The sequence below is a fragment of the Pleurodeles waltl genome, chromosome 10 (genome assembly GCF_031143425.1).
Source record: "Pleurodeles waltl isolate 20211129_DDA chromosome 10, aPleWal1.hap1.20221129, whole genome shotgun sequence".
NCBI lineage: Eukaryota > Metazoa > Chordata > Amphibia > Caudata > Salamandridae > Pleurodeles > Pleurodeles waltl.
The window spans coordinates 231985407-232011790 of record NC_090449.1 but is presented as its reverse complement, the minus strand read 5'-3'; the positions used below and the strand labels follow the sequence as shown (position 1 = coordinate 232011790).

Genomic DNA, 26384 nt, shown 5'->3' with positions numbered 1-26384 from the left:
AAGACATGTTGGTTTAAGGATCTCTTGGATTTGGTTGGAGGGTGTGGTGTCTTCCCCAGGCTAGGTACTCACCTAGACACCCCCCCCCCACACACACACACTCTCTCTCCCTCTCTTATATAGCAGGTACATCTATATCTCTTCGATCAATTACCGGAAGCAGTAAACTCAGTTTCGGATATTGCTAAAGATGGTAAGGAAACAGCAGTAGTCACTGAGTTTTCAGACTCCCCCCTTCTTTCTTTCGTGATTTCAATTTGAAGTGTAGTGAAACTGAGGCCTGAAGTGAGAAAAGTCTCTGGTAATAGACTTCCCAGGGTGTTGGTGCTGGGCAGACACCATGTGTCCTTTGATAGACATCACTAGGAACGGTTCAATATTATAAGGAGCATCAGATTTTCTATTGCACATCTGTTGAGCGATCACAAAATCTCCTTTTCTGAATGAGATGCTTTTTGCATTTTATCTCTTGTCTGCATAAACCTTCAAGTTTCTGGTACGACATGTGTTTTAATATTTATCTCTTTTGGTGGTCCATTGAGGTAACTTGGTTGTTATTGCTCTACCAAACATCTAAGTCACAGGGCTTTCACCTGTGGTGGAGTGGGGTGCTGAATGATAAGCTAGTAGAGCAGAATTTAATAATGTTTTCAAATTGAGCTTCTCGAGTTGCATGATGCACTCCTTTTTTTAGGGTGCTCATAAAAAGCTCAACAAGTCCATTGGCCTACGACCATAAAGGTGTGGTCTTCTGATGCTTTATGTTCAGATGCTCTAAAAATTCTTTACTGTTGAAGCGCAGCCCATTGCCAGACTTCCCAATGACTGGTAATGCCACATGTTGCAATGATGTCATCAAGTTTTTTGATTACCCGCTCATGAGTCATGGATGAGAGATTTTCAACAAAAGGAAAACCTTAAGTATTCATCTACAATCACCATTAAATGATGTCCATTATCAAGCGGACCAAAGAAATCAATGGTCATTCTCTCCCATGCATGTTTAGGGAGTTCTGACATGTTCAGAGTATGTTGAGTAACCTTGTTTGAGAGGCACTGCACATGTGACAGGCCTGGAGTTCCTTTTCAACTCTTTCATCAGAGTATGGAAACCAGCTTGGTCTTGGAGAGCTCCCTTTGTGCCAACAATACCACAATATCCTTCATGAGCCCCATCAATCACTTTGTGTCTCCGGCTCTCCGGAATCAGGATCCTTGATCCTCGCAACATAACTTCTTCCTTAACTATGGACAATGCATCTTTGACATCGTTGTATTTGTGATATTCACCATCATTGCTGAGAAGTCGAATTTGTTTGTCCCTTGCCTGATGTGTAATGCCTTTTAAATCCAGCAGGGTCCCTATCGTGATTTTTGGCAGTGACAGTCTGGGCTAATGATCCAGCAGCTGGTGTGCTTGACTTGACAACAAAGTTAATATAGGCCTCACGTTCACTTGACCATTAAAACAAAGCAATTTTCTTTGTCAGCTCTCGTAATGTAGCACTCACAGTAGCAAAGTCTTGCATGTTTCTTGAGCAGTAACTGGCCATGCTAAGAAAAGAGTGTACCCCCATCAGAAAAGACATGGTCAAAGAATTTCAGTTTTGTCTTGTTCAACTCACACTTACCTGCAATCAAAGGAAGCCTGTATCATTGAGCAATTGACATACTCGTGTGAGAGCTCTATCGTGCTCCTTCTGTGTAGCTCTGAAAAGCAATGTCATCGCTATATTTAAATGCATTCACAATAAGCTGTATGATTTGTCGAATGATGTCTTGGAAAAGTTCTGCAGCCGATGACACACCAAAACTACGTTTTTTTTTATATCTAAGCAAACCAACATGTGTAGAAAGGTTGCAGTATACCTGCATCTTTCTTCAAGTGCCAACTGATGATAGCCTTTTTTCAAATCAAGCTGAGAGAAGATCTTGGCACCATTCAGTTGTGTTAATGTGTCAGCAGTGTGCAGCCCTGAATGCCGTTTTTGTTCAGTTGCTTTGCCTGCCACATGTCAGCGCAAATGCACACATCTTCTTCAGTGTCCTTTTTGGGCACTACCACTATCGGAGTAACCCATGGTGTTGGATCAGTGAAACGCTCAATAGATCATGCTTAAGTAAGGGATCCAGTTCTCTTTCAACAGATGTTTGTAAATGAAAAGTATCTCATCTGTGTTTCTAAGAAACAGGATGGACATCCTCATTAATATGTAGCTTTACTTGCATAGTCTTTAACTTTCCTAAACCATTAAACAATGAAGGGAATTGACTTACTATTTTGTGATGAACATTCATGTTGTAATTCTACAGAAATCAGTCCCATATTAGCAGTTGTATTTAAACTGAGCAAAGAGTCACTTGTCGCTGTAACTTGAAGCACATGGATCAACACTTGTACCTTAGTTTTCTTATGTTTCACTATAAACAAACCTTTACTCTTCATGGGCGCTGATGCAGCCCAATTATACACTTTGTATTTTGATGGTGTAAGCCGGGGTAATGGAGATAGTTCTTTGTATTTCTCTTCAGACCTTACATTTATCGATGCACCACTGGCAATAATGAAAGGTATGGAACATCCATTTATTTTTAGTGCAATCTTTGGGCAGTGTTTGTATGATTTTGTTGCTTTGCCATGTTGACTTTACTTTGACAGTATTTTTTCTTCACATACGACTAGTCCTACTTGTGCACGTTTCTTTGCAGTAAACTTCGACATGGCACCATCACTTTTATTCACTTACACTTATTGAGGCGAAAGGTCTATAAGATGATGATTTAGGTGACAATGAACTATGTTTAGTATCTATTTCCCACAAGCGATATTGCCGCTTGGCCTTGTGGGCATGCATCAAATGCTGCTTCTGGAACGTTCTGATTGGCCATTTTGTCCTCGCGCTGTGACACACTTACTTTTTTCTCTGCTTTACACATAGTCACAAAATGGTTTCCTTTACCTCTGCCTTTGCATATCTGTCCAATGGCGGGACATTTTCCTTCATGTGGAAACGAAAATCCACATCTGAAACATAACTTCTTTTTACATGTAGACATCACTTTGTGTCCTTCAGTCTTTTGTTCCAAATTCCTTTTCACACTCATGACTGACTCGCTCTTGGCACCTCAGACTTCCATGTCAGCAGCTTGTCTCTCAGCACAATAACCAACTCTGGCAGCCATCAACGTTCGCTCCAGACTGACTTTCTGTCAGCATTTGTTGTCTGAATGAATTGGACAAGCATCCATCGATAACACTAAGCCCAGTGGCTTCTTCTTTGTTAAATTAATTGAACTTGAATAGTCTGAGTGTGAGTCTTTCCAGAAATTCATTGATTGTTTCACCATCTCTTTTACGTTCTTAACTGGAAATGTATCGTTCCTAATCAACGTTTGGTACGGGATTGAGCTTGAGATTCAATGCATTCTTATTCTGACGGTATGTGGCATCTCCATCAGTTCTCAACATTTTCTTTAGGACTTTTTTCACACCATTACTAATAAGATTTTTGTGATATTTGACAATCTTTCTGTTACCAATCTTCTCAGGTGCATCAATGAAATCTTCAAATGTCTCTATCAAGGCAGTCCATCAGTTGCCAGTATTTTGCTTCTTGGCGGTATTGGAAGTTGGAGGTTGTCTTAAAAAGGTGGCAGTATTGTCAGCCAACATAAAACTTACCTTGGTTGAGAGTAGTGTGCTCCCTGATGCTACAGGATGATCATTTTTGAGCAAGCCCTCTTCATAGCAATATTCTCTTTATAGGTCTCAGTATGTAATCTATATCATACTTGTTTTGTACTTCAATTCGCCTTTTTCAACACCTGGTTGATCCGCCTTTGGCACATCTTTTTACAGTGTTATTTGATAAATGATAATTGTCTTTAGCTGCTCTTTGTAAACCTGGTTGAATCCGCCTTCAGTGTTAACGCTCCGTACAATGTATAACATGATTTTGCATCGCAGGGCTGGACCTTTTTGTATGATTTAAGTTGTAACTTCTTGACCAACGATGGTAAGACTTTATAGTGAAGCTTTTTTTTTTTTTACATTCACACACTTCACATGTGCTGGAGTTGCACTTAGACTCCACATGCACCATTCGTCGACTCTGCACTTCAACGAAGGCACAAGTGGCATGCACAAGCTGTTTGCTTGGACCATTGCAAACTCTCCAGGAGAGCACTTTCTTCTTCGGGTTACTTATCCCGTCCTCATTGGTAGTTTTAGCGTCTTCCCTAGCCTAGGTGCCCCTAATGACTATATCACACACAGAGGTGTAAATCAAACATCTTTATTCCTCTGCTTGTACCTGTGAACTCCAGCATTCTAAAGCAAGGTTGCAGTAAATTCTATTCTAGTGATTACGTTGCAATGATACAGAGTCTGCTAGGCAGCAAGGTTCCCTTCTATTTCTTTTAAATGTATTTATTTTTATTTTATTGACCCATGAGACAAGTTAATAAGCATACAATGTTGGAATGGCATGCACATTATACGTCTCATAACAAGAAAGTCAAAAGCATTGTGGAGCATTGAGAATAACACTAGAATCAAGCACACAGCAATTCTGCCCCAGGATGAGGCTCTGCAAGTCTTTTGGGGTTATGACGTTGACAGTGTTATCAGTGTGCTAGTGCATTGCCTACTTTAGGAAGAACAAAACTAGGTAAAACTGGGTGCTGGTAGGGTCAGTGGCTGAAGATTATATCCATGGGAGATTGTTCCAGGGCAAATGGCTCAGGGTAACTTCTAAGGGATTGTTATTGTGAAAGAGGGAGGCACCGGACTGGTGGGTGTCGCACCATTGGGACAGCAGGTCACGGGGGCTAGCAGGTCACCTACATGGCTTGAGTAGAGCTTTTCCAATTATGAGTTATAGCAGTTGTGTCAGCTAATGTTGGTGGGCATTGCAGAGTCTGTATGTAGTACGTGCTTTTGGATCAAGGTGGCAAAGTGTCATCTCGAGTGCGCTGCTGAAAACGCATGAAGATCCATTTCCAGTGGTTAGAGACGAGTCGGTGGTGGAGGTCACGCAGTTCTTTGCTGCATAGTGCCTCTTCTGCTGCTGTCCCTCCCCAGGCCTCCACAGATGGTGAAGTGTCCGCTCGCCAGTGTATGGTGATTTGCAGGTTGCTAACAAGAGTGCCCATGCTGTGAAGCAAGAGCGTACCTCTTGTGTTTTTTTAATGCTTGTAGATGCCTAAGGCTCAGGCCTCCCATGTTTGTAAGTCCATAGCTCTGTCACTTTCCTCAAGTTGTTGTGAACCATGGTCCAATAGTGGTGTAGCGCTGGGCAAATCCACAGCATATGGTGGAGATATGACAGAGCTAACTCCTTGTCTTGTAGTTCCCTGCGTATTTCTGCCTCCCAACGGGTCCGGAATGAGGTGAATGGGGCTTGGAAGAGCTCTCCTATTGCTCTATAGAGCCAGGTTATTAGGTGTTGCCCAGCTCCCATTGTGTATATGGCCCGTAGGACTGGGTGTGGTGCTGGTTCTGTACCAATAACAGGTCACGGAAAATCATAAGAATGTTACTAGATCTGCAGGTCGAGTAACTTAAATAATCTACTCGACCTAACTGTAATGTACTTGACCTGTACACGGGTCTCAAATTGTGTGATCTTAGGCAAATAGTTTACAGAGTCTCCTTTTTCACCCAGTTCACCTTGCAAAGTCCTGGAACTCTGCAGTCAGAAGGAAAATTAATTGTAAGAAAAACTGACTTTTGACCTCTGTCTGTGACATAAGAACAAGATTTAAAGCCATCTTTTATTGTCCCTCCACTTTTCAACAGAACACCTGTTCAGTGTCAACTCAAGGGGCGATTAAGTATTAAAAATAGCTCGACCTGATCAAATGAGACTCGGCAATGCGAGTGGTTGAGTGGATTGTTCGAGCCCTGAATAGGTACCACATAAATTGCACATTGATTTGCACAGTTGCTGATATGTGATAAACTGAAGAGGTAGTAGATTGTGATCTGTGGTTAACTGATCAAATGTGAGGAGCTGGCAGTCTACATAAAGGTCCCTTAAAGTGTAGAGAGCATTGGCTGTCCAGGTTCTCAGTGCACGTGTTGTGTGGTGGGCTGGAAAATGGAGGTGGGGAGGGCTGCCAGTGGAATGTTAGGATCATACCAGGGACTGCCTCTTGAGAGGCAGTTTATTTGAAGCATGGAAGTTTGCACGATCCCCACCTGTAATGGCTATTGGAATGTGGGTGTCAGCCTGGGGAATAAGGAGACTGCACAAGGTAATAATTTCCACAGGGCTACTTGAGTTTGCAGCTTCTCCTATGTAGCATCTGACTGTTCAGCAGGACCGCCATTGTATTTGGGCTGCTAAAAAATAAACCTCAAAGGAGTGGGCTCCCAGGCTTCCTTGGTCCCTGGGGAGTTACCATTTTGCAAGGGCTACTTGGTGCCATCACATGCACCAGTTCAGGGATCCAGAAAGCATATCTAGCTCCTTGGAAAAGGCACGGGGCCCTAGTGGAAGATATGTAAAGTTAGTATAATAATCTGGGCAAAAAGAGCATCTTAATGAGTGCTATGCTGCCAATGGGGGTGAGGGGAAGCGACTGCTAAAAGGAAATCTGCGCCTTGATACCAACCAGTGCCTTGTGGAGGTTGTCTTCGTACAGATCTGTCATATAGTGGTAAAGTTGAATTCCGAGGTAATAGACTACCTCTGGGGTGCATTGGAGGTGTGTGTGGCCAAGTATGATGGTTGGTATGGGGCCCCAGGGTGTAACGGGTAGACTGTGGCTTTAGCCCAGTTAATCTAGGGGCTGGAGACTGTTGCAAATCCCTCTAAGGTGTTATGTAGCAGAGCAAAGGTAGCACTGGGTGTCTTTAAGATATATTAGCATGTCATCGGCGTAGAGAGACAGCTCATGTACCGTGTCGGATAATGGAATTCCCCAGTATTGTCCCTCCTTCCGCAGTCGATTTGCCACTAGCTCCATTGCCATGGCAAACAACAGGGAAGACAGCGGGCAACCCTGTCGTGTACGTTGACAAACTGGGATCTAGTTTGAGATTTGAGACACAAGGGCCTCCTTCTCTTGGATGCATTGGGTAATTACATCTGCATGTGTTTCAGGGTGTCTATCCAGCGTGGCCCTGCGTGATTCTGCTGCGGCTATTTCTCAGTCTTGTGTCCTGCGGACCCCTACTATGTCCTTTATACAAACTTCCTATATTACGACCTTGATGTGTCCCACTCTATAGCTTGGCTCCCCGCGGAGTTGTGATTGTCTGCAAAGTATTGCTGTATGTGGGTGTCTTGGGTGTCCCAAAATGAGGGTTGTCTAAGGTGTTACTTTGGAGGCACCAAAGAGGGACTGATGATCATGGAGGCAACCAGCACATTTCTACTCTGTGTGCTGCATGGTCTGCTACAATTCTTCTCAGGTAGTCAGAGTGCCTTACATTGGGGAAAAGAGAGTTGAAGCATAAAAAGTCATCAGGGAGATATACAGTTGATGAAGTGTAGAATAAAAGGAAAACAATCTCTCCAAGGGGAGTCGCGTGCGCCATATATCTGCCAGGGACCAGTGTTCGGTCCATTCGTGAAGGTGTCGCTTGCCGGTACGGGAGCATGTGGAGTAAGGGAGGGTGCGACCTGTCCAAAGTTGTGTCAAGAACACAATTATAATCACCCCCGAGAAGCCAGGAGAGAGAGATTTTGTGGGCCAGGAGTTCGGATTTTTCCCCGCCTCCCCCCCCCACCCGAAAGAAGATGTTGATCTGTAGTGGTGGCATAGATGCTGCTAATAATGGCTTACCATCTAAGCTACCCTCCAGTAGTACATAACGGCCTGCCTTATCTACAATAACCCCTGTTTCCGGAAAGGCCAGGCTAGTTCTCACCCAGATCAGGGCTCCTCGCTTGTATGCTGAATGTGGTAGCGTGTATGTTCCCCTGCCAACCGTAGTGTAGTCTGTGCACTTAGACTGCAGTACTATGCGTCTCTTGCAGGAGTATTATGTTAGCATTCTGGCTGTGCACATACAAATAGACCATGTATCTTTTCCTTGCTGTGTGCATGCCTCTCACGTTAAGCGTAAGGAATCGGATGCTCAAAGTGATTGCATTTGGGGTATTTACAAGTGGGGAGGAACAAGGTGGGAGGGCCCCGTTTGTCCCATAACCCTCTGTAGATTTTTATTAATGGCGCCATTCTATGTCTGGCCTTGTAGTGTTCAGGCAGGGGCCACCGGGGAGGGGAAATCATGGATTGAAGGAGTGAAACCGTGCATAGTGTGTAAATACCTTGGGGAGCACACTGCAACCAGCGGCGTGTCCATACTTTGGGTATGTCATGCCGTCTACCAGTGTAGGAGATGAAGTGGTGCAGAAGGAAAGGCAGGTTAGCTCGCAAGCCTCAAGTGTTGTGGCTTGGATTTCTATAAATGGGGCAATAGTATCATTTGTGTTGGAGCAGTTCACAGGTGTGGCGGGCCGCGGGGGGACATCCAGCAAACTGTCAAGAGCCAGGGGATGAAACACATTTTGCGTTCTATCATTAATTGGTATAGGATACTGGAATATCACACTTTTCCTCCCTCCCATCACAGCTGTATATTCACATCAGCATAAGGAAATGTATTAATGGCTAGTAGGGGGCGATGGTTGTTAGATTAAGCCATCAGCTGTTTGTGGTGTGACTGCAGGAAGCGTTTGTGGGTCTTGAGGCATAGTGTTCAAGTCCATCGAGTTCTCATCAGATGAGAAGATGTGGGGCCCTTTGTCTTTATCTGTGGAGGTGGCTGTCACCCCCACAGTGGCTGCCCCAGCCAGAGCTGCCTTGTGTTCCTTAATGATTTTCTCCAAGTCTTAATAGGTGCTTGCTGCCCCCTGGGAAGCTGCCAAGGGCAGGCAGACTTTAGAATTTCTTCGGGATGGTGTGTACCAGAGCCACCATCCTGTCTGACCAGCCACTCCTAGGCTTTTGTGGGGTCAGTAAAGAAATTGCTCTTTTCGTTGGTGATTATCTTCAAGCAGGCTGGAAAGAGTAATGAGTATTGGAGGCCAGCCTGACGGATATGTTGTTTGAGCACCACAAAGGAGGTGTATTGCTGCAGTTTCGTACAGTTGTGAAACAGCATCAGTCGTATCCTAGCTGCCTGACCCTAGCTGCCTGTAGGATGGCGTCTCTATCGCAGAAGTGGAGGAGTACGGTGAGCATGGGATTCAGAGGCAACCCCAGGGTGGTTTTGGGGGTGGGGGGGGACGGATCGCGGGCTGGAACTCTGTGGATTCTTTGTGTAGAAAGGCGCAAGATCAGAACCTGGAGTAAAGGATTTAAACCAAATTTCGAGGAACGCCAAAGGGTCCTGCCCCTCAACTCCCTCTGGTAATCTGAGAATTCTGATATTGCTTCTTCAGGTGCACCCCTCAGCATTCCCCCCTTGCCTCTAGTTGCTCGATCTGGTTTCGAAGGTCCTGTACTGTTGCATGGTGTTCCATCACCTGTGGCCGCCGTTCCAAGAGCATTTTTCCCCTTCAGAGACCTTGTCCACCAATTTACAATGATTGTAGCGCAATAGACTGGGTTCTGTGGATAAGGAACCCACTGGGAGCCTGTATTGTTCAATGGCAGCTAGCACTTGGTTGAGCTTGGCTGACATTGAGGGCATATCTGACTCGCCCCTCGTTGGGGTTGCTGTGGCTGGTGATGGGCCAGATGTCGCAGACAGAGGGGGGGCAGTGGGTGTGTGCGCAGCCTGCCATGGCGATCTCAAGAACTGCTTAGTGATTCTCTTGATCGTTCCTGGGAAGCTTGCAGCAAGGGGAATGCTAAGGAGTGTCTCCCAAAATAAGTGGTGGCGTTGTTGCGGTAATGGTGAGGTTGCCCAGGGGTGGGTGCCCTCCACTCCTGGTCCTCTGTGCGCACGCCAAGCCGTGGGCGCCACCACCCTCCGTCCGTGCAGGCTCAGCAGATGGGCGGACGTTAAGTTTTTGATAATTAGGAGTGCACTTTGAGAGACACCTGATTTGAAAGATGTCCAGTTTGATATTTGGGGGGTGTGTACTTTTGGCGTCTTAGTTTCTGGCCTGCTCCTCCTGGGCTCCAGTGAACAGAGCCCCCAGCCCTCCCCTCCCCTCCCTTTCCTCAGGTGCCGTGCTGCAGAGCAGGCTAGAGTGGGGTAGTCTGAGTGGCGGCACTCCAAATAAGTCCCTTGCTTGGACCCCGTAAGAGGAAGCAGTCTGGCAGTGTCCGCCCCCACACTGGGGCTCAAGCAGCACCCCGCTGGGAGAGTGGCCCGGTGACACCCGTGCACTGTCTTTGGTGTCAAAGGGGCCTTTCCCAGGGCCCTGTGGGGCGTGATGATGCAGAGCAGGCCGTGGTACTCACAATTTCTTGGTGGAGTTGGTGTTTTTTTCTAAAGGGGGCCCCCTCCCCAGCAGTCCGGTAGGCAAAGCACCGCGCTCTGGGTCGAGTCCCCCCTGCCATTTTGCTGCCTCTCTCCCAGCATCAGGGAATGGCGGTTTCTGCAATGGTATGTCCCCAGTGAATCTGATGATGTCTCCCAGCCCAGGCCACTGAGTAAATCAGCCCAAGGGCCGTGCTGTAAGAGGCTTCAATTAGTCGAAAAGAGGAGGAGAAGGCTCCCACCAGCCCTCAGCAGGTAATTTCCAGGCCCAAGGATGCAAAGCTGGGAAGTCCCCTCCGGGTGCCACAGGTCACCCCAAAGCCAGAAGGCCGTGCAGCTCTGCTCAGCATGGCACCCCCGGGGCAGTGTCAGTGACCTGATGTGTAAGCTCGCCCAGCACGGGCAGCGCGCTCCGGGGACCCCCCCACCCCGGCAGAAATGCCGACCCTTGTCGTCCCTTGGCAAGGGGTAGAGGGTTTAGGTGGTGACTCCTGGCGCCCCCGCTTACCGTCTCTCCTGTCGCCAGTATTCAGGAGGGCCCCCTCCGGCAGGGCGTCCCCACATCGTACAAGCCACAGGGAGGCCCGCAGCCTTGTGGTCCAGGTGAGCCAGACCCCAGCAGGCACTAGCCCCTGGGTGGCAGCGGTGGCCCTCCTCCGGGCTAAATGTTCCCCACCACCCTCAGCAGTCAGTAGGGCGGCGATTATTGATCACCAGTGTCGCCATCTGCAGGTAAGTGAAGTGCTTGTATAGGCCTTGGACGGAGCTCTAGTTTTACGCGTCTGCCATAGTTGCTGGCATAGCCACACCCTGAAAGGTTCCCTTCTAAATCATGCAAGACACTACAGAGGGCCGTGTTTTGTCTTAGGTCAATGCATGGGCAGTCTTTTGAGGAACAAGTTGCAGTAAGGAATAGAGTTAGGGTGTAATTTGGAAAGGTATCACTGCACCCACTATGGTGCTGCCATATCCCAGTGTGAATTTGTCAGCGTTACAATGCACTAGTGAGTTTAGTAGGAAAGGTACTGCTGAGAAATTCTTGTAATATATATTTTTTTTAAAGCCTTAGCGCTCTCCTCCAGCCCCCATCTTGAGAGGTGACAAAATAGGTTTTACATTTTCTGATTATTGTATTTTTTAAAATGCAGACAACTTTTTTTACCCTCGAGTTAACATATGTATTGAATGAAAAAACTCAGGTTAAAAGTTAAGTTATTGTGAACTTTGTAACACCTTAAAATGTTGAAAAAAAAGACAGTTGAGCATTGTTAAAATTGTGATTTTTTTGTTTTACAGTTTTTTAATTCACAGTCACCAGTTGTGGAAAAATATCTCTCCATTCAGATGTTTTTTTTTAATTTATTTTTTACATTTTGGTTCAATGGCGGTTCATAAACTATAGATCCAGATATCTGTAACTTTTTAAATTTGATTGACTTGTCATCTTAATTTTAAGACTACAAAAAAAATTCTCTGTCAATGGATTAGTATGTGCGAAGAAGCATCTTCCAGGTCTATGGAAGTTAGAAGGTAATGCATTTCCTCCATAGATACCATTTCAATATAACTCATAAAGGGGTTAACTCCCTTAAGATTGCTTATTGGCTGAAGCTTGGAACTAGAAAAAGATGGAAGTAAATTCCCAGACACCAATCTTTCACTGGTATAGGAATGATTGCTCTCTTGTTAGAAAGGTCCAACAAATCATTATGTTGAAATCCCCCTGCAGAGCATCTGGAGGCAAGAGTATAATTCTCCATAAACGAAGGAATTGTCACGAAATCTGTGTAGTAGCTTTTGGAGATCAATTCCATCACCTAAGCTTTGGAAACAAAATCCTCCCAACCCTGAATGAAAGATGAAAACAGGAAGGACAACCGGAGTAGGACTCAGCTGAGGGAGTCCTTTAAAGTCATGCTGATTTTGCTTAGGCGTACCTGAAAATAGACCATAAGGTTTCTGATAAGGGACTCCACCATGACTTCTGGTACAGGATGGGGATTTGTACATAGTGGCCAAACATTTAGCAAATTGATGTTTGGAATTATAGTACACCCAGAACACTGCCAGGGTTATTTGATGAAATGACAACATGGCATCTTCTGCCACTTGTTTGACTATCTCAGCCAGGTTTTGACCCAGAAATCTTTGAGTCAAAAAAGGAAGTTAAAGCAGCAAAGTTTTTTTGAGGACCTCCCCTTCCCATAATTTAATCCAGCATTGCTTGCTTCCTGTCAGAGCTGGCCCCACTGTCAGTTCTGCAGCTTTCAGAACACCCGAAGCCATGACAGATGCGTTCCCCATCAATTTCAGAAGTGGGCCACAGTTTGTCCCTTAATAGACACAATTAAGGATTAAAGCAGAGATGCAACAGTATGGGCTCTTTCCAAGAACATATTGGTAGAATGAGTCCTCTTTACAGTAGACTTATCTTAAAAGGATCAAAGCAGAAAAAAAGTATTGCTACATTCCCCTATAACTAAGCAAATTAAGTTACTCTTTAAGGTATCTGGAAATCTTTCCTTAAAACCTATGAGGAGATTCATCCAGCTTCTTGTGTTCCACACTCTTTACAGAATAATGTAATGAATGTTTATTGAGATTAGGAGACCAGTGTTGCAGCATAACCTGTAAAGAGTGGAATTAAAAATGACCAGTTGGCTCTATACAGTACCTCTGTGCAGAAGCAGAACCTGTTTATTAATTGGTCCCTGATACTATGCTATTCTTGCTCCCGGCAGCGTTTTAACATGTTATTGTCCCCCTGCCACAACCCCCAGAACTCCACCCAAAAGCATCTATGCTGCAGACTTTTCAGTCTGTTTCTGTTTATCTCCACTTTTAGGGATTGTCCCAGTTCAAGTTCTTTTTCAAGACTGTTTTGTTCCCAGTTTTGGTAGTAATTGCTGTCACTGTGGAGACCAAGGTAGACAGTAGTAAATTTGGGAACTGCCTCTGTGCCACATTTAATTAAGCAATGTCAGTGTGAAATCGACCCCACGTGGAACTCCACCCACCCACAATAAGAATGTGGCATTAAGGCTGCAAACGTTTCGTTCTGTTTCTGTTTATCTCTACTTTTGAAGATTGTCTCAAGTCAGCCTCCATTTCATGACTGTTTTGTTCCCAATTTTGGTAGTAATTGCTGTCACTGTGGAGACCAAGGTAGACAGAAGCAAATTTGGGAACTGTCTCTGAAAATTCAGTACTAGCAGGCTTCCACATGGTGTTTCCTGATGAATGGGAACGGTACGGATGTTCTCCACCTGCACTGGCTAGTTCTTAAAGCAATATCAAGGGGTGAGAGCTGCAGTCCACCTACGTGTCCAGACCTTGTGTGTAGCTCATGGAAACACACTCCACATTATCACATGTGTAAGTAGGGTTATAGGGATCATGAGGGCAGATGACTAGCAAGACGGAGATAGAAGTTAGCTGGGGCAGCGAGTACAGGGGAAACTTTGTAAAAATCTAACCTTGACTTAAGTAATGTGAATACATATTGGCGACTTGCTCTCTTGCCTACCTTGAGCAGATTCGATGAAAACCTGTAATTAAAAGCAAATTCCAGATATCCTTGAGGAATCTAGTTCATTGGCCCATGGCAGATGCTTATTAGCAGAGCCTGAGGGAAGGAAACTACATTGCCCTTGATAAACTTTGAACTATCCTGAACAATGGGGTGTGGCTTATGGTTGCCGTGCTTGACCTCTCTGCTCTGTGATTCAAGGAGTTACTGTCCAGAGACTTGTGGGGCAGGAGTTGCCACACAGACATTGGGGGTCATTAAGAGTGTTTCAGTCTTACGACCGCCACATTACAACCCTGGCGGTCCGACCACCAGCTCCGCCAGGATCATGGATCCCGGTGGCCTGGTGGTGGCAGAGATTGTAATCCTCCAGGCTGCCCTGCGGATTACGACCTTGTTCTTTGCCAGATTTTTCATGGTGGTAACACCGCCATGAAAAGTCTGGCAGAGAACATGTGCAGGGGGTCACAGGGGAGGGCCCCCCCTGTCCAGCACCATCGCAATGTTCAACATTGCACCCTGCTGGCTACAGCTTTGCCACCGACTTGATTACGAGTCGGAGACAATGCTGTAATCTGTGGCCCGCAAGGCCGGCAGACGGAAACTCAGTGTTCCTCCCGCCGACGTGACGGTAAAGTTATAATACCTCTGGCGGGGAGGTTGCCGCATACACAGCGGTCACCCTGTCGGGAGTTTGTGGAAGGGCTCTCCCATCCGCCAAAATCATAATGACCCCGTTTGTCTCTTCTCCCTTTTAGATCAGCTGGGATTAGTACCTACACCAGGGGACGGTGCAGCTGGACCCAATATTTTAGCTCCCAACTCCAGAAGAGCTGAAGATTAATGGCCAAGAGTAAAACATAGAAAACAAGGTCTAGCAGTAATGTATTGATTTTTACCATCAGAAAACAAAAATTTGCTGGGACTGGCGAAGCCTGTTTGGAGGGAAGGAGTGCCCTGCAGAATGTATGCAGTTTGCCAATTGCATAGCAGTGTGCCAATTTCTTTTTTTTAGTCCTGTGTATTGCTGCACAAACGTCTTAGTTTCTTAAATATGCATTGAAAATCATCTCTGAATTGATCTACAATAGTATACCCTTGTCATGGATTCCTTAAGAGTTTAGCGTGGCGTGCTTCATGTCAGTGTTGAAATTCATTGGCAGAGCTGTGTTGGTTCTCTGGTATGGAATTACAAGTGTGCTACCTATAAGGACTTGGATACACTAGCAGAGGTATGAGTATTTGTGTGTAGATCTTAATGTTTCAAATTTGGTGATGATGTAAATCAGGATTCGGGTGCTTTGTGTTTGTCTGGATCGAAGTACTAAAGTAGCTGCATCACTTGAAGTCAGGATTGGCTGCATTTTCTGTTGTAAAGAAAGATAATGGCCAGGAATGACATAGGTGAAAATTGAGGAGCTTCATCGCAGTTGTCTTTTGGTCCATAATCTTCTATAGAAGTGGCACTACAGGTTGGGAGTTGATGTGCAGTGATTTTGTGGCCTTCTTATCAGCTGTGCATCACTCAGGCAGAGGGGACAAGTGCTGATGATATGTGAAAGCCATTGTGGGCAGTTAACTTATGCTGCCACCACACTTGGCAACCAGAGACTTACAGATTGTGACAAACGACCTAAAGTGGCTTTTTTTGCTGTGAGAAGAGAAAAACTGTTTCCTCTTTTGTTGTGCGACTCAAGATCCTACTTTCTAAACAGCATATAATTCTGTTAACCCGTGCCCTGGAGCCATTCCCTGATGCTTTATGTGTCTTACAAGTAAGAGTACAAAATAAACACTACTTGATAGGAAAGAAGGTTTGTTTTGTGGTATTTACAAGAAATTAGTTCTCATTTGGCAGGGAGAAAAGTGCATGGTAAAGTGAGGGTGAGCTGTGAGTGCATGACATTTGAGGGGAAGATGTGTGCAAGTGATTGAATATGGAAGCGTGCAAGAGAAGTGGAGATAGATACCTGTAGGACTTTGAGGAGCAGATGGACGAACATGACATTGATAGAAGATGCACGTGCAAGTGACCAGATGTTGACGTAACCATAAGGATGATGGTACATGACAGCAAGGGGCAGACGACTGTTAGGGAGGGTGAGTGAAGTTTTCACAAATGGACATCAAAGAGCAGAGTTGTGTACCTCCTTCAGAGGACAAGCTTTGTGTATTGGTTAATGTGTGATAGTTGTGTGGACAGGACAGCAAATAGGGAGTGGTATATGATTGAATCATAAAGCATTTATTGAAGGAAGCTTTGTTATTGGATTCACTGAAAAATGAGAGTTTAATAGTCTCACAAAACAGCTAGCGTTTTACCGCATCCGCTGACACGTAGATAATTGTCAGATGTAAGGTTATGAGAAGACCTCATGTCACCAAGGATGCAGTGCTCCATTTCTTTCCATTAAAAATCATTATCTGGTGTGATATTTTATTTATATCAGCTGATGAGAACATAGAGTACATTTTCCACAAGGCAATACATTGTTAAATGAGAACCCAGGACTAGCGCTCAATTCCACTGGTTACATGAGGTTCATCTGCTAACTTTAGTCTAAAGCTTGTAAATATCTGGGAGGTGCTTCAGACATATTACTGGCATCTGCCCCTTTGCATCTCGAGTCTGAATCATGTGATCAGAGTTACAAAGGACTCTTGTAGGGAGTCGATGTCATCAGTGAAGGAGCTAGTGGGATTGGAGCCCAAGATGAGGAACCAGGAATCAGCAAGTCTTTTGGATAGATGCCTGCTTACTCTTTGTTTTTGCCTGCAATCTGTTTATTAAAGGTTTTCCATAAAGGAAAACAGGACACGGTCTCTATTCTAAGATCGCACCACTTACATATAGCATGACATATCAGTACATTTGTTAGCAATCATACAGGGATGCAATGATGAGTGATAGAAGTTACAGGCGTGAGACACCCAAACGGTGTGCGCCACAGTCATGCATGTCACATAACAAAGATTGAATCAAAAAGTTTCTCCAGTTTCAGGTCAGAATTTCTCCCAGGAAACCCAGATCCTTTCATTGAATTAGAACAGCGCATGTTAGGGCCTCTCTGATGGGGAAGGGGTGGTGGTGCGCAAGTGCTAAGCATTATGGCCACTGCTGTGAACTGGCGACCTGTCAAGTGAGAGTTGTAGAGCTTTAAGTTTGGGAGGGATGAAGCAGATATCCAGGCGATGGAGATAATCAACTAGTGGCTGCCCGATATGTATACATTTTTTAATTGTAGGCCAGTTTATGGGACAGCTGCTCCATTGCCGTAGCATGCCACAGGTGTGTGAACTAATGGGCAATGGGAGGGCCCATGGGTATCTTCAGGCGAGAGCTGTTTTGCAGTGCCTAGCATACGACTAATGAGCCAACAGTGGGCATGTGACAGCGCCTCAAGCGTGAGGGGTCGGATACCTATTATGATAGTAGCATAGGAGGCAGCGATTAGGAAACCTAAAGTGGTCTTTATGTGTCCAAGAATCTCGCTCTGCTGTATGGTGATAAAAGAGCAAGACCAACAGATGTGGCAGAAGTCTCCTGGTTCTACTCTGGATTGCCAGCAGAGGTAAGTGGTATGCAGGCGTGTTGGCATGTAGTATCATTATGACTTGATTTTATAGGCTGTCTCTTGTTGGCATATACTTCTGTATGTCTTGGGTATGTCGTGCCAAAGTGTTGCCCCTTCTTTCTGCTAAATGCCTTCAGAAGTGCTAGTATACCATTGCATCTGGTACGGGTGAATGCAAGGAGGTGTAGAGTGGTGAAGTACTTGGTAAGTTCTAGATCTTAGCCACCTAAAGCTATTGTAAACCCTGACTAATTTCCCAAAGGTGTGTAGGCCTGTGTTGCTCGCTGAGCATTGGGTGGGGTGGGGGGGGGGGGATTAAACAATATCATTAGGCAATCTTCGAGGCTAGGGAGGAACGTTCTGTAGAAGATGATAAGGAGACCATTGGGGCCTGGAGTTTTCCTGACGTGCAGATCCTGGTGTGCCCGGTGAAGCTCTGCGGGCATGATGGGGTTCTAGGAGTTCAGCATCACAAGGGTCCATTGGAGCCCAGTTGCAGTTGCTTAAGTAAGCATCTATCGGGCCTGAGGGATTTCATCTTGCATGTAAAGGGTTTGGTAGTAGCTGTGAAAAGCTGGTTGTTTGGCTGTTTTGGTGGTTGTCCAGGTCATGTACCCTATTTGAATTTTAGAAATATGGGCCATGGAATGTTGCTATAATGAGTCAACCTTGTTCCCCCTCTTCCCTTCTACCCCCCAGTAGTATTTCTGTTTCAAGACCAAGAGAAAGCATTCAGCCTTATGTGCTTGCAGTTGTCCTTGCAGGATCGTAATCGGCTGCTTGTTACATCTAGTGGGAGCGGTCTGGTCAAGTCGCTCAAGGTTGTTAATCTCTGCCTCAAGACCCATCTCTTCCAAACCGGATTCCCTCGCTATAGTGATGGCAATGGTCGCGATCACTCCCCAGTGGTGGCCTTGAACCGATAGCAGAATATGCTAGGCGGTGTATGTGGGAGGGCATTAAGCTCAAAATAGTAATCAATCGCCCTTTGAATCTCTACTGTGTACACTGGGGCTTTAAGTAGCTGTGGGTGGAAACACCATTGGGGTGGGCTTCGCTGGGCGCTTGCGATATCGACCCATATCAGTTCCACATGTGCTCGATTGGAGATTGAGATGTTAAGGATGGCCGCTGCGGCAAGGTCATGATGTAGGGAGTGTGTGAAGACATAGTCAATGCAGGAGTAGTAGGTGTGAATGGGAGAGTAGAAAGCGTAAACACATGTGTCAGAGTGCCTATAATCACGTCTGTGCCCTGATAGGATACCGCGCTACAATCTAAATGGATTCCTGTGCTTAGTTGGGGGCATATATGTTAAGCAGGGTTATAGGACGTGTGCCCCTCAGAATTTTCAGTTTCAAAAAGTGCCCTTCTTTGTCCTTGGAGGCCTTTAAAATGGTGGAGCAAAAGCCCGCTTTGCACAGAATGGCTACTCCTACCATTTTGGTAGGAAATTAGGTCCAATAGTGATGGGGATATTTCAGGTGGGACATGTGGTGGCTGTCCTCCCTCAGGAGATGTGTCTCCTGGAGGAAGATAACATCTGAGTTCTGTTGAAGAAGGTATTGCACCTATTAGGCAAGGTCAGGCCCAAACGCTAAGTGAGAGTAATTTAGTGTGCTGTACTGTTTCCATAGCTGATATTGGTGTACGTACTTGTTAAGTAATTGGGCTTGCCTTGAGTTGTAGTAAGCGGGGCCTAGGTGGAGAGTCCACATGCCCAAAGAAACCGTTAAGTGGGAGACAGCAGGCTATATGATGGTCTCTTCATTGGAACTAGGTGATTGGGCACCTACTTGTCTAATGCAGTGCAGGCCTATGTGTAGTAATACAGGCCACTGAACGTGTAGCAGGTAAATTCAACCCCCCAACTCTCCCCCAAGGGACACATGATGTAGCCAAAACAAGAAAGGAACAAATAAAACAAACACTGAGCCAAACGGCCCAGCAATGCAATCCGGGGCCAACAGAGATAAGTGCGGAGTTGCGCCAATCCCGCTAGAGGTGGCTCCCTCCTATGTTATGAATCAAGGTGAACGAGCCGCAGGGAATGACCCCTGTCCAAACAGTAGAGACTGAGTTCATTGAAGTGGCATTGGGGTGGACAATGGCTAAAAAGAAGAGTGGTCCTCCAGATCCTGTGTCCTGCCTCAACCTGGGCTCACAGCCCTTGAGTTGTCAAGGATGCATTACGAGCTTTAATGTCTGCTTCATTCGCAAGTGCACTGTTGACCCAGTGTTAATGTCAGCTGATTGTGGATGTGGCTGGGGAGAAGTCCTCCCTTATGCTCCTCAAGTTAGTGATGATATCTTGCTTGGCCTCACAAAGCAGGCTCTCCTTTTTTAGCTTCTCTTGGCGCCAAGATTGTACTGTGGGCCAGGCGCCAGATTTCCTCGGTTGTAGCTCAGGGCGGAGATGAGTCTCTCCTAGCCGTATTGTTGGGAATATCCAACATTTTCTTCACTATAGCCCGAGAGCATTGGGATCACTGTTTACCCTTCCAGTGAAACATAAGAGCAAAAGGATGACCCCACTGTTAATGGGTGTCTAATTCCCTCAGTTTGTCTGTGACCAGCTTAAAGCTAAGCCTCTTGTACATCGTAACCAGAGAGAGAGATCTTGGAAGACCTGAGTGGTGTGACCACGGAAGACCAAGCCTGCTTTCCCCTTGGGCACTCTAAAGGATAGCTTCCTTTTCGATGAAGAAGTGGACCCTTGTGAGAATATCAGATATCGCATCCCATCTCTGTGGACACCGGGTGAGCCAGCTGAGCTGTGAAGGCCATTATGTTGTTGCCTTCAGCGCCCCTAGGTACAGATGCTGTTGCAGCAACTTTTATTTTCTAAGTCTTTCTGCTTGACCTGCTGTTTCTCGACCATCAACAACTTGCGCCAATTGCTGATCTTCTGCTCTGGAGTTTTCAGTTCGATCCTCATCCTCCACTCATCCCCCCCCCTCCCCTTGACTCTTCTCCTCCTATTTCAAAAATGTCACTGCATATCTCCTGAAGACAAGGCTTGAAGTCTGTTTTGAGGGATCCTATTTCCGAGTAAATGTCTTTAAGGAATTGGTCCATGTAACCTTGGGAAATGGGCACCAGGACTGACCCCGCCACTGCTGGCAGGGTGCTTTCTCTTAAGTTCATCTCGGCTGACAGAGCTTTGTGCAAAAGAGAGATCACTCAGTTTTCCTTTTTGGCTTTAGACCTGGCACTGTGCATTAGTTCTTCCAAAGGGGTGTTTTGCCCCAGTGATGGTTTGTGGTGACTGTCCACACTGCTTCGCTGGATGCACTGCGCAAGGGCTGCAGGAGGTGGCACAAAGGGTTGTTGGGGCCCAAGCAGGAGAGGCATGCGTTGATGCCTGGAATAGGTGGCAGAGAAGGGAGGAGTGGCGCAGGGATAGCTTCTGTTTAGCAGAGAAGCATGTGCCTGAGATCCCAGAGTACACTGAAGAGTCTGTGTACCCGCATGAGGTCACCTTGGGTCTCCTCCCTCCATACAAGCACCAAGGGCCTTTAGTAAAGTCAGGAGTGGGCCGGGCCCTACACAGTTCCAGCCAGACCCACTCCCCCTTCCTGGGTGTACCCCAGTTCACCACCAAGAGGATCCAGAGCATCCGATCTGGTGCTGCGCCGGCTCTCCAGGCATCTACACCCTGCTGCAGATCCAGATGTTGCCGGATCGCAGGCTGTCAATGGAGACCAGGGCGGGCGGTGCGCTGACACCGAATGCCAAAAATGGCGGACTGGCGGGTCTTTGCCGAGTGTTGAGGCCCGCACTCTTCCCCAGCAGCCCTGCACTTTGACTCTGCAGGTCCCCCACCCCACCCAAGATGTGCTCAGGCAGTTGTGCCAGGGAAGGGTACTAATTTGAGCCGGCCACAGTGCAGTTGCCGTAGAAGGTCCACGGGGATCCGGAACTGCGACAAAGCACGTCTCACGCCCTTGTCCACTTACTCTTAAAATAAAAATCTATTATGAACACCTCTGTATCTCAGCACAATGTTGTTGATAATTATTATTATAAAAGCGTCCATCAGTTCTCTACGTACATTTTAAATACAAAGTCAGCCAGTGGTGTGGATTCTGATTCTCAACTCTTTACATGGCAGTAAAAGCTCCAGAGATGAGATGTCTTGTGTCCCTTACTTTTCACATAATTGAAAGGCCTTCCTTGAAGTCAGATAACAGCTCTGCTGTTTCCAGAATCCCAAGGACACTAACCAAGAGCGTGCAACATTCCGTCACGCATGCATTGTCCCAATGGGGCTGCCAGCAGTTTGCAGTGTGCAACTTGGCATTTTCAGTTTCGGCTCTTGCGACGGTAGGCAAACCTTAGAACAGGACTTACCTGATACATCAGTCATAGCTCCATTGTGGATGCAACCTATGGGAGAAGTAAAGGAGAGTGAGTGAGAAGGAGGAGACAGGACACGAGGAGGCTGTGCTCAGAGCCTCTGTGTCACCTCATAACTGTCTCGATTGGAGAGGTGCTTGGCCCCCATCACGCTCCTGGTGGCTTACCCAGGTAAGTGAGTGCCCGGCTACAGGGATGGTGCGAAGAGATATGATAGAAACAAATGTGACACCACCAATTGAGAGATGTAATAAGGAACAGTGAGGGTTTTTTTTTCTTGGTTTTGTTTACTTTAACCCATGAAGAGTGCAAAATAAAAGAAACAGTGGCAAGTAGAAGGACCTTAAAAAAAACAAAATACTACTGCATTGTAGAACAACTCCCAGGGTTGATTTTTTTTTCTTTCTTTCTCAGTATAGAGGTGTATGGTTTTCTTTTGTATATAGGACCTGGTTGGGAAGAGTAACTATAAGAGGACCACAGTCTAATCAGGTTATAACAAGCCCTCAAAAGTAACGGTTAAAACTACACCAGGCCTGAGAAATAGGGAAAGCTCAACACAACAAGTAAGTCACCTGAGGAAAGGCAGCTTCTGTAAAAGACATAAAACTGTGACCTGAAAGGAAGCCATCAAAAGAGAACTACTGCTGGGGAAATTAGGAGAATCAGAAAGAGGAAGTTACTCAAAAAACATTCCTAGAGCACTTACTTGGCTATATCCCAGCTTTTTACTTTGCGAACCTCCAGTCACAACAGGAGTACACCTGTAGAAAAAAACAGAAAGCAGTCAAGACCTTGGAGCAGAGCACCCAGGCGATCTGCATATGTATGTATATCAGTGTGTTCTGCTTTGCTTCAAACTAAGAGGAGAACGATACCAAGGAATGCAGCTCTCCTAGTTTGAGTAATTAATTTATTAAGGAACTTCCCAGATATCAAATAAAAGCACACAAAATATGAACATGAGCATTTAACTTGAATGCAGTAAAATGTGTAAATGCCAAAATACTCACTGCAGTTAACAATGACAGGCATAAAAAGGTGCAATACATCAACAGTGAATTTATGCACTGAATGTGTATATATATATATGTGCACAGTGAACCTAGATAATTAAGAATAAAAATGCCTCACCAAAAAGCTATCTCACGAACATACAGGAAACTTTTAAATAATGCCTCAGACATACTAGGTTCCCTTAGAGCAGCATGGGTTGGGGATCTGGGGGAATTAACGGAGGAAGACTGGCAGGAAGCACTGCTGAGCCCAAAGTAAATAGCTATCCTAGCCAGATTCAGGTAAATACAGTTGAAGGTCCTCCAGATGGGCATGCTGCTCCAGGACGATTTTTCCCAAAATTCACAGGGCGGATGCACCTACATGCCTCTGGGGATTCAGACAGCCGGGCACCTTTTTCATATCCTATGGACATGCCCGGAGGTCCAGATCTTCTGCGCAGAGGCCACAACACGGGTTACACAAACACTGGGAATTCAGCACCAGATATCGGAGAAATGGATCCTATCGCACATAATGGAGGATGAACAAATACCCAGATATGCCAGGATATGGACGATGTTGGCATATGGAGTGGCTAAGCGAAATGTGGCAAGACTACGCGGGCACCCAGCCCCACCAACAGTGCAGCAGTGAGACTCTGGCCTGGACTGGTGTCAAGGGGCGGAAAGGTTTGTATATCAAAGCCGAGGCTGCCCAAGGAAGTAGGAAAAAATATGGGTACCTTGGACCACGGCCAGGGGCCACTTGAGGCCAGAATCACCACATATGAGGTTGCCGGGGGGCCTGGGGATAGCCACTGTTTACACAATATGAGATAGAGAACCAAGACCCGGGCCATTAAAGCGCCAAATGCTGGAAAAATTGGAATTGGGTGGGGAAATGTGATGGATGTACATGCTATCTGCTATGCTGAGCGGAACTGTTGTGGTAATACATATGTACAGTACCTTGAGTCAAGTTAAATAAAAAAGATTTTAAAAAAAAGAAATGCATCACCATGGGGATCCAATCCAACATCATCCTTGTAATCGTCAAGCTGAGGAACCCTGGACAGCCGAGACAGGAGAACCTTCCCGAATGGGATTTTGTTATGGGCAGTGCGTCCACCCCCAAAATGAGTTCCTTCTGCCTCAGTTCCAAGCTTCCCCACCCTATATATTCCTTAAACAAACCCAAGATGAAGGTTCTGGCAACCTCTCCCTCCTTTTGAGTAAGTTATGAAATTCAAGCGCTGGCTGTACTTGGTCTGCGCCAGAAACACGCAAAGGACTGGGCCCTGCCACAACACTTAGTCTAGAGACAGAGAAGCAGTACTTTTCCATAATGAAAACGTTGCCAAGCTGAGACTGTCCTATCACGTCTATTGTCCACATTCCCCATGTTATGTTCCTGCACAGTGCAACCCGGTACTGGTGAGAAGAAGCACAAACATGTTCTATGTGGAAAACAAGCTCAGTGTGGAAAAACCCTTTGTCACTGAAGTGACAGCAGGCACCTGAAGCTAAGCTAAGCAGAAAATGGAGTCAGTGGTCAAGATGGTGTCAGTGGTCAAATACAAATAGCATAACACTCCACCCTTTGACCAGTGACTCTCAAAACATATTGGTTTAAAAGTAACCCTTTTTGGTCTAAACATGGCAATAAGGTTAGGTAAGCAATGTGTGCAGCAACATAGCATAATAATAATACAACTCACTACAAGTACTGCACCTAAAATAGTGTGTAATTACCCAAAATCATTCAACCAGCTAAATAACCATTTCTACCACCCTTTATCTACATCATGTTTTACTTCCTTCACCAATTCATGTAAAGCTTTAATATTTGATTGGATGGAGGTGAAACTGTCTGACAAGTTAAAACAACACATATGCTCAAATTCTGAGAAGACATGATTGTGCTTCAGGAGTAGTCAATGGCTGCCCTGTTTTGCAATGCAGCTTTTCTAGCGCCTCGTATATCTAATAATAATAATTCGGCCAAAGCAATGGAGGTATGATTAATGCTCTTGACCATCAAACATGCTAACTTGTTAATAACTCAAGTATTATAAACAGCTAATCCTGGAACTCCTATTATAGAAATACGTAACCTCACATATTCTGACTTAGAAAATAACTGAATTTCAGAGTTAGAGTCTTCACTTAATTGAACTGCTTCTCTTGTGAGTCGCTTATGTGATACAGAATGAAATGGAAACATAAGTCCTAACCGAGTAAAAGCACACGGTTCTCCGGTTATATTGGCAGCAATATACGTATAGGTGACGTTTCCACAAGAGAACAACCCCCCCCCACCAGTATTTAAACATGCTTGATGTGACTAGAAACAGTCACGATGTTTTGACAAGGCATGCTATTATTCATGGTTTTTTACCCATTTTATAATTTCTATGCTGAACCAGTACTAGCTGCTCCCACGGGATCTCTTGAGGAGACCCCGTTGTTGCTTTCAGATGCATTTGAGCACATTTTCCAATTTTGTAAGTGTCGCAGGCTAAGTTGTAGCAGACATCACCGTTAATGATGTAAGTATTCCCGTGTGTTATGTTATCCCATTTTTCATCTGTTACCTCTTGGCAAAACCTACAATACTCGTAGGGGGTGAAGTGAATCAGTACATCACTTTATTCTACTGCTTCATCTTTGTTGGTGGCATTAAAGATTTGCAGCAAAAAGCAGGCAGGAGTCGGCATGGTGACTAAGCACTTAGAGATAACATCAGTGGTACTTTTAATTTTCATCATGCAGAAACCCGATCTGTTGAGCACAGTACGTGCCCAGTGGATCCAAACATTCTCATTCTGATGCAGTAAAGGTGTTGATTGGTCAATCACTTCAGAGCTGGGGACTTTCGGTCTCTCCTGACCCTGCACACACACACACCCGAACACAGACCAGGTAGCGTAGTCAGCACAAAGACACCTTGCAGTATGATCTGTAAAAGAGACAAGTATGATCATTCTCGCAAATAACATTTATCAGCTGGTATGTGCTCCCATTTGTTTTCTGTCCTGGTTTCATGAGTAATAAAACATTGTCCCTACCCTGTGGAATACCTTCTGCTGGTTCAGGAGGGCAATCTGGGGACTCTACCCACACCTCAGCGCCAGGATTTTTGTCAGTTGAGCCAAAACCTCCCGCCCCAAGCTCTGTAAGAAGGGCTGGGGAAGTCAATTTTTTAACTATTCCTCCATACACTGGAATAATAATATAAGCGATTCTGTCTCCAGGTTGTATTATCAAATCAGCATCTCCACTGTTCAATAGGATAACCTTGAGTTCTCCTTGGTAGACTGCATTGATCACTCCCCCCAAGACCTGAATACCTTTGAGTGCCAGCCCAGATCGAGGAGCAATCAGTCTGAAGTGGACTGCGGAAAGGCGTATTCCAACACCTGTTTCAAGAAGTGCCATGTCTCTTGGTTTCAATCTGTACATATTCAAAGCATGTAAATCAAGACCTGTAGATTCTGATGTGGCTTGGTAAGGAGCTAATGCTCCTGGGTTTATTT

At 45.6% G+C, this 26384-nt stretch overlaps 1 protein-coding gene across 3 annotated transcripts in view; it reads left to right on the top strand.

Moving 5' to 3' along the window:
* Positions 1 to 26384, top strand: part of GDE1 (glycerophosphodiester phosphodiesterase 1) — a 211504-nt gene that overhangs the window by 1186 nt on the left and 183934 nt on the right. The window lies entirely within an intron of this gene.